Source organism: Pogoniulus pusillus, chromosome 12, assembly GCF_015220805.1.
Source record: "Pogoniulus pusillus isolate bPogPus1 chromosome 12, bPogPus1.pri, whole genome shotgun sequence".
Taxonomy (NCBI): domain Eukaryota; kingdom Metazoa; phylum Chordata; class Aves; order Piciformes; family Lybiidae; genus Pogoniulus; species Pogoniulus pusillus.
In genome coordinates this window covers 24,067,213-24,073,212 of record NC_087275.1, presented here as the reverse complement: position 1 = coordinate 24,073,212, position 6,000 = coordinate 24,067,213, and positions in this window count along the sequence as shown.

The window sequence follows — 6,000 nt, the reverse complement described above, 5'->3', positions numbered from 1 at the left end:
TGCATGCGTATGGCATTTGCTTAGTTGGTACGTTACTAGTATCGGGAAAGGTTTAAGCTGGGGGAGGGAGAAGGGAAAAGCACAGCCCCTTCACACAGAGCTTCACACAGCAAAGGCTCTATAAAAGAGGGCCCCATATCCCCGAAACACAATTTCAGATCTATTGTTAGACAGTATAAAGGCAGTAATTACGATTGCCGACCAATTTCGCTCTATTGCCAAGGAAGATAATTCCCGCCACAGATACACAGCTAGCTCTATTTTTATTCTATCCTTTCTCTTTTCAGCACACCAAAAAAAATCCAGAGAGGAACAAGTGACAAAGAGAATTCATAGGTGTCCAAGTAAAGTTACTTGTGAGCAAAACATTATACATATACATCAGAATATAATTTGCAGTGCCTATTTTGGTAAAGATCCCCAAACTCTGTTTCTTTGGAATTAAAATAAATATTGATATAATGCCTAATACAGGCAGCTGGTTTCTGGATTGTGCTGTGCTATCATCTATCACCCTAAGCAGTTTTTAATGTAAAAATGAAATGCACGTTGTGTTGCAGCTACTTATGTTTTGTACTGGGTTGGTTGTTTGTTTTTAACCATATTGTGTTAGACCAGGAACATGAATTGACTGTCGAAAGGCAATGTTGAATATACATCTTTTACAACCACTTAGACTCACTGTGTGAAATTGTATTAGATCTGACTCCATTGTGCTTGCCGAGTGTCATCAGTACCTACAAACCAAGGCAGACCATGGCCAGGCATTGAGATGTGCTGAATAGTGATGCCAGAGCCTGCAGGAGTTATGTGGCCCTTCAGGAGTCCTGATCCATTTGTTGCTGCATATTGACCAGGCAGATCCAGCCCAGTGCCTGCCTACCACATGAATGCAGTGAGGTGGCCAAGCTTCGTTGTACTCGTTACCCAGCATTAGATGGCTCGTTGGTGTACGTAGATGTGCTGTCCTTGAAGCAAATTGCAGAATAGGGTCTGCATAAACACATCCAACCCTTTTTTTTTTTTGGCCAAAGTGGAAGTTCTCAGCACACACAAAAGAAGAAACACAATGCAAAAAGGCTTAGTAAGAGAGATGAACTGGAAACAGACTTGCTAGGTGATCCAAAACTCATGTTTGTGTCATCTGAGCTATAGTTTGTTTTAGAATAGAATAAGCCACGATTGCAGCTCAGAAATAAGCAATATCAAAGCTTATGATCAAAGTTTATGCTTTCTACAGGTATATTTCCATATATCCTGGCTGCTACCTATAGCTTCCTGTGGTGGAGCAGAGAAGATAAAGGTCCTGTCCATTGGGGACTGTCAGAGTTTGGAGAGTGCAGTCAGAGTAAGCCAAATTGGGACAAGCATTACTGAGGCTCAGTGGCTTCTTTAGAGAGATGTGGAACAGCTTCACATTGGTGCACGATTGGCAAAGCACACAATTACTTTCCAAAACTGCAGGTGAGAGACTCCGGGGGCACGTTTAGGTAGCTGGGGATACCCAGGAACTGACAAGCATAGAATCACAGAATCAGTCAGGGTTGGAAGGGACCACGAGGATCATCTCGTTCTAACCTCCCTGCCATGGGAAGGACACTCTATCCTAGATCAGGGCATCTTGAAGGAGACATCTGATGCCACCCTACACATCTGGAAAACAAACTTTATTCAGTGTTTAGGACAATAACTGCAAGGGAGCCTTCATAAACTTCCACAGGCTTCCAAAGACTGTTTTGCTTCACTGGGTTAGAAAAAGAATATAATTTAATATCTCAAATTCCTTTTTTTCTTTTTCACAGTATCACAGTACCACAGTACCAACAAGGTTGGAAGAGACCTCACAGATCATCAAGTCCAACCCTTTACCACAGAGCTCAAGGCTAGATCATGGCACCAAGTCCCACGTCCAATCCTGCCTTGAACAGCTCCAGGGACGGCGACTCCACCACCTCCCCGGGCAGCCCATTCCAGTGTCCAATGACTCTCTCAGGGAAGAACTTTCTCCTCACCTCAAGCCTAAATTTCGCCTGGCGTAGCTTGAGGCTGTGTCCTCTTGTTCTGGTGCTGGCCACCTGAGAGAAGAGAGCAACCTCCTCCTGGCCACAACCACCCCTCAGGTAGCTAAACAATCCCAGCTCCCTCAGCCTCTCCTCATAGGGCTTGTGCTCAAGGCCTCTCACCAGCCTCGTCGCCCTTCTCTGGACATGCTCAAGCATCTCAATGTCCCTCCTAAACTGGGGGCCCAGAACTGAACACAGTACTCAAGGTGTGGTCTAACCAGTGCAGAGTACAGGGGCAGAATGACCTCCCTGCTCCTGCTGACCACACCATTCCTGATGCAGGCCAGGATGCCACTGGCTCTCTTGGCCACCTGGGCACACTGCTGGCTCATGTTCAGGTGGGTATCAATCAGCACCCCCAGATCCCTCTCTGTCTGGCTGCTCTCAGCCACTCCGACCCCAGCCTGTATCTCTGCATGGGGTTGTTGTGGCCAAAGTGCAGCAGCCTGCACAACCTTTTTTTGGAGGAGTGGAACATGTTTCTTCCTTTCCTGACTGGTACAGAAAGATTGTTTTCTCTTCTAATCACCATTTGATGAGAAAAATGTAAGAGGAAACAGCCTGTGTTTTTCCATTGTGATATTCTCTGCTTCCTTTTATATCCTTTTCTCTGCAAAGTGTCCATACACTCCTGCTCCCTATTTCCCAAGATTTTCCTGGTGATTGTGTTATTGTGGGGATTAATGCAGGGGAAACTTGAAAGCAGGAAGAGAAGCCTTCAGGCTGTATTGGGTTTGAGGGATGGGCTGTTATCCCTCACACCTCCCATTTGTGCTGGTGAAAAGAAAATGTGCCGTTTGCAAGTGTTCGGATCAGTCAGGGGGAGAAAAGAGCTTGTGTCAGGGTTGGTTTTAGCAAGAGAAAGGTCTGGCTTTGCTTCCACATGGGTCAATCCCCTCCCCCACCTGGTGAGAGCTCTTAGAGCTGTTTTGTCCTGCTCCAGGCTTGACTTTCTCATCTGCAGCATCTTCTGTGTCAGGAAAAGGGCCTAGGGTGGGCATCCTGCTCCCACCCCTTGGTCTTGCTGCCCGGTGAGTTGCAAGAGCAGTGTCACAGCAGAGGCAGCTGGACCTGGATTGAAAGCCTGAATGCAGCAAAGAAGGCAACAGCATTGAGCCTCTGCTGTGAAAATTTTGCCTGTTATGTCCCATCATGTCTCGGCCAGTATCAGACCTTTGATTTGGGTGAGCCTACAATTTTCTGAGCTCCTTCTGTTAAGATCAGGGTAGTTAGGAATAGTCTATCTATCATAATAATCCATCCCTGCTCACAGACTACACAGGAGCAGGTTTTCTTTTGTACAGGCTTGTGATTTACAGTTCTTCAAGGAGACTTTGTACCAATACTTTTTAGCAAGTTATTTTTTCCCCCACAAGCTACTTGCTAATGGAATTCACTACTTGCTATTCATGCTGTACTTTTGGTCACTGCATACCAAGGTATTGTCCCTGTTTCAGGACTGGCCTCACCTTAGCTCTATAAACCATAATTCCCTCTACACTCACAGATTGTCCACAAACATCTTGAATTGTTCCTTGGATCCATTGTGCTCCCCAGGAAAGGAAAGGAAAGGAAAGGAAAGGAAAGGAAAGGAAAGGAAAGGAAAGGAAAGGAAAGGAAAGGAAAGGAAAGGAAAGGAAAGGAAAGGAAAGGAAAGGAAAGGAGGGAGGAAGGAAGGGAGGAAGGGAGGAAGGGAGGAAGGGAGGAAAGAAGGAAGGGAGGAAGGGAGGAAGGAAGGAAGGAAGGAAGGAAGGAAGGAAGGAAGGAAGGAAGGAAGGAAGGAAGGAAGGAAGGAAGGAAGGAAGGAAGGAAGGAAGGAAAGAAAGAAAAGAAAGAAAGAAAGAAAGAAAGAAAGAAAGAAAGAAAGAAAGAAAGAAAGAAAGAAAGAAAGAAAGAAAGAAAGAAAGAAAGAAAAGAAGGAAGAAAGAAAGAGAGGAAGAGAGAGGAAGAGAGAGAAAGAGAGAAAGAGAGAAAGAGAGAAAGAGAGAAAGAGAGAAAGAGAGAAAGAGAGAAAGAAAGAAAGAAAGAAAGAAAGAAAGAAAGAAAGAAAGAAAGAAAGAAAGAAAGAAAGAAAGAAAGAAAGAAAGAAAGAAAGAAAGAAAGAAAGAAAGAAAGAAAGAAAGAAAGAAAGAAAGGAAGGAAGGAAGGAAGGAAGGAAGGAAGGGAGGGAGGGAGGGAGGGAGGGAGGGAAAAAAAAGGTGATTTCCAAAATGGCTGCAGAACTGCTTCCAATACAAAGGCTCCCATGGGTGTGGGGTCATGCTAGAGCATTTTATTTCCTACAAGCACCCTGGGGAATAAAAACCTGATGTACCTTGGCCCCAGTGAATAATATATTAAAATTATTACTATTAATAATGATAACAACAACCACACCCAAATAAATATAAAATGGAAGACATGGCAAACAGCAGCAAAACTAAGGAGGAGGCTGATCCTTCAGGCTGAAATGAAAGCTCTTCTGTAGCATTCACCTTGCTGACATAGACAGGACTGGAGAGTAACGCTAGAAACTAAACCTCCTTCACAGCCAGCACAAACCACTTAATAGTATGTTACGTTGACTTCCTGAAATAGCTGCCCCCTGATTTCTTCACCACGCTGGGGAGGAGGTGGGAGGGAGTGTATATGGATGGTAAATGCCACCACAGGCTCCCCTACGCAGGCACCCCCATCGATGCCAATTTTCAATCCAGCAGCACAGGGCGGATTAGCAGCGGAAGATTAATTCCTTCCTGTCATCTCCCCGGGGAGGTTAAATGATCTCAGGAGCAATTTCTTTTGCTAGGAACACTGTAATCCCAAAGCAGACTGCTAACTGCTTATGCTTCATGTGGGGCTGTAATGATGGCAAGGAGGTTCCAAGTTTGGAGAAGGGTCATTGGCCAAAGAGATGGTTATTTTAATTGAATGGTGATTTCTTGCAACCCTTCTCTAGAAGGTTTCGAAGACCTATAGCTCAGAGGAAATGTTTGAGCCATTTAAAAAATGTCTAAAGGAGAAAAAAAAACCTTTAATTAATTAAAAAGGGAGTCCCATTGAATACAAGCAGTTGACATGGTTCATGGACTTGGCCTTAGCAATGCATGCTACCCTTCTGTGTCCTTGCCCCACCTACCCAGTACAGCTACGTGAAAACGAAACTCTGGTTTAAGCTTTTTTGTCTCAGTTGTACAATCTCTCCACACCCACAGCTTCCCGTCACTATGCTCCTCTGCACCCTGCCATGCCAAAGTGCGCTGAGCCTGCTCTCTAACCCGTGCAAGAAGATGGCCTAGAGAGAGCAGATCAGCTGAGAATTACAGGCAGCTATGTGGCACCTCTGCTCCTGCTCTCTTTTCCTCCTGCCTCACTGATTGGAAGAAGAGATGGGAGTATTCCTGACCCTAGAATCAGGGATAATAGATAAAAATTCATCACGGCACTGTCCTGCCTGCCTTCAGATGATGAGTTGCCCTTTTCTTCAGTCTACTTCTGTGTAACAAAGAGCATGCCATCACATCTTTTCTGCAGTGCAGTGAGTACATGTGGGGCTCCCCTGCCCCACAGCACTCACTTGGAGATGAAAATAAAATGTGGACCAAGAAGCGAATAGTAAGAAAAAGATGAAGAGAGGTGAGATGAGAGAAAGGCTTCTGGTAATCATGGGTTTGAAAGGAAGTCTCAAATAGAGACAGTTCTTGGCAGCAGGAAACAGAAGACAGCTCTAAGTGGGGAGAGCTGCATGAGTGACATTACAAATGGGAGTGTGGGAGCAGCCAGCCCCCACGGCTGGAGCAGCAGCAGAACGGAGAGGGGGAGCTGAAGGAAGAGTGAGTGGAGACACTGGTGGACTTCAGATATGCCTGGTGCTGGGGGAAAGAAAGAAAAAGGTGAACTGAGGTTTGTGGGCACTTTTATCACAAGGTGTACCCATGTGTGGATCTACAGCACATTA